The following is a 3,070-nucleotide window of genomic DNA, read 5'->3' on the forward strand; positions in this document are numbered from 1 at the left end:
CCCCAAACCCCCCCAGGGTCAGTCTGTGGAAACTCAAGAGTCACCTCAGTGTCACCTCAGTGTCACCCCTGTGTCCATCGGCACCGACCTTGGGGGGAGGGGAGGGGGGGGTGGAATTTGGGGGTGCGCCCCTCCCCCCCCCAAACCCCCCCAGGGTCAGTCTGTGGAAACTCAAGTGTCACCTCAGTGTCACCTCAGTGTCACCCCTGTGGCCATCGGCACTGACCACATCAGTGTCACCCCCCCCGGTGTCCCCCACACCCGGTGTCACCTCAGGGTCACCCCAGTGTCACCCCCTGGTCAATGGCACCGACCACGTGAGTGCCACCTCCTCGTGTGTCACTCCAGTGTCCCCCAGTGTCACCCCTGCGGTCACTGGCACTGATGCAGTGCCACCCCCTCACAGTGTCCCCCACAGCCAGTGTCACCCCCACGGCACTGATCACGTGAGTGTCACCCCAGTGTCACCCCTGCAGTCAATGGCAGTGGCCACGTGAGTGTCACCCCCCGTGTCCCCCGTGTCCCCCGTGTCCCCTGTCCCCAGGCCAGCAGCGTGTGGCTGCACGTGGAGCACTCACCCCGCCATGGTGTCCCCCATGTCCCCCAGTGTCCCCCGTGTCCCCTGTCCCCAGGCCAGCAGCGTGTGGCTGCACGTGGAGCACGAGGAGGATCTGACGGGGACCGAGGGGGTGCTGGAGGGGGACACTGGGGACACTGGGGACATTGGGGACACTGGGGACACCGGGGACACTGGGGACACTGGGGACATTGGGGACATTGGGGACACTGGGGGGACACTGGGGGGACACTGGGGACACTGGGGCGGTGTCCCCATGTCCCTCATGTCCCCTGCTGTCCCCAGGTCCCCCCGGCAGTGGCGCTCGCTGCTGCCCGAGCTGGCGCAGATGGTGCCCTGGCCCCGCGGCGCGGCGGGGGCGCGCTCCGAGGTACCGGGACGGGGGACAGAGGGGCCCCTGGGGACACGGGGGACATTGGGGGGACACTGGGGACACTGGGGGGACACTGGGGACACTGGGGACATTGGGGACATTGGGGACACTGGGGACATTGGGGACATTGGGGACACTGGGGACATTGGGGACATTGGGGACACTGGGGACAGCGATGGCGGCAATGATGATGAGGGTGATGATGATGATAATGACAATGACTGACAATGATGAGGATGATGATGAAGATGACAGCAATGACAATGATGACAATGATGATGATGATGATGACTGACAACAACAACGATGATGATGATGACAATGACAATGACGACGATGATGATGGAGGCAAAGATGATGACAAAGACAATTATGATAATGATGATGACAACGATGATGATGATGATGATGATGATGATGATGATGATGATGATGGTGATGATGATGATGATAACAATGGTGATGATTATGATGGTGGTGATTGTCATAAGGCCATCAAATCCCCAGAGGAGCAGGCGGTGTCCCCAGGGGAGGGGATCCCTGGAGCTGGGTGAGATCCCTGGGCGAGATCCCCGGATGGGATCCCCAGACAAGATTCCCATGGGAGATCCCAGGGAGAGATCCCAGGATGGGATCCCACGGCCAAATCCCTGGGCGGGATCCCAGTGCCAGATCCCACAGGGGATCCCTGCTCCCGATCCCAGTTTGGAATCCCAGTGCCAGATCCCAGTATGAGATCCCATTACCAGATCCCAGAGTGGGATCCCAGAGCCAGATCCCAGCAGGTGATCCCTGCTCCAGATCCCAGAGTGGGACCCCATTACCAGACCCAACACCAGATCCCAGAGTGGATCCCTGCTCCAGATCCTACTTTGGAATCCCAGTGTCAGATCCCAGTATGAGATCCCATTACCAGATCCCAGAGTGGGATCCCAGAGCCAGATCCCAGCAGGTGATCCCTGCTCCAGATCCCAGAGTGGGACCCCATTACCAGACCCACCCCCGCCCCCCCCCAAACCGGGTTTGGGGACATCTCTGGGTTTTGGGGGGGGGGTCCCGCGCGTGGGGAGGGGGCGCGCGAGGCGGGCACGGGGCCGAACCGGGGCCGAACTGGGACCGAACTGGGACCGAACTGGTCCCAAACTGGGCCGCGGGAGGCGCCGCTTCCGCATGGCCAGGACGGGACGGGACGGGCGGGGGCCCGCGGGGGGCACCGGGGGGGCCCCGGGGCTCGGCGCCCCCCGCCCCGGCCCTGCCCCGTGCCACGGCGCGGGGAAACTGAGGCACGAGTGGGGCGGGGAGAGGGGGCAGGATCGCGCCCGGCTGTGCCCAGCTGTGCCCCAGCTGTGCCCCAGATGTGCCCGGGGGGGGACAGGCCGCCGGGGCGGGGCGGGACCCCCGCGACACGCGTGGGACCCCCGCGACACCGAGGGTGGCGGTGGCCGTGGGGCAGGGCGGGGCACGGGGGGGCCGCGGCCGTGGGTCGGGGGTCGTGTCCGTGGGGCTGGGGCCGGACAGTGGGGCCGTGTCCGTTTGTCCGGGCCGTGTCCGTTTGTCCGGGCCGTGTCCGTGGGTCCGGGCCGTGTCCGTGGGTCGGGGCCGTGTCCGTGGGTCCGGGCCGTGTCCGTGGGTCCGGCCCGTGTCCGTGGGTCCGGGCCGTGTCCGTGGGTCCGGCCCTGCCTCGCATTCCGGGGGGGCCCGGGGGGGCCGGAGGCGGCCGCGCCGCTCCCCGAGCCACAAAGGGCCCCTTGTCCCCACGCCGCGTGGGGGGGGGCTCGTGGGGGACCCTCCCCCCGCGCCCCGCTCTCCCCACCCACCCCAAAAACACCCGGGGGGGATGGGGGGGAAGTCCCCCTGTCCCTCTGTGGGGGGGGGGCAGCGGAGTGGCCGTGGGGTCCCCGAGCCCCCCACCCCAAAACCCCCCCCCACCACGGGTGCGGGGTGGGGGAAGGGGCAGGCGGGTGATGCGTTGCCGTGGCAACCGCATCCCTGCGTGGGTGGCGGCGTCGCCATGGCAACGGGGAGCGGCGGGAGAGGGGGGACAGTGACCCCCCCTCACACACGGCTGAGACCCCCCCCCCCCCCCCCCCCCCCCCCCCCGGGGGGGGGGGGGGGGGGGG

Source organism: Passer montanus, unplaced genomic scaffold, assembly GCF_014805655.1.
Source record: "Passer montanus isolate IOZ18808 unplaced genomic scaffold, ASM1480565v1 scaffold301, whole genome shotgun sequence".
NCBI lineage: Eukaryota > Metazoa > Chordata > Aves > Passeriformes > Passeridae > Passer > Passer montanus.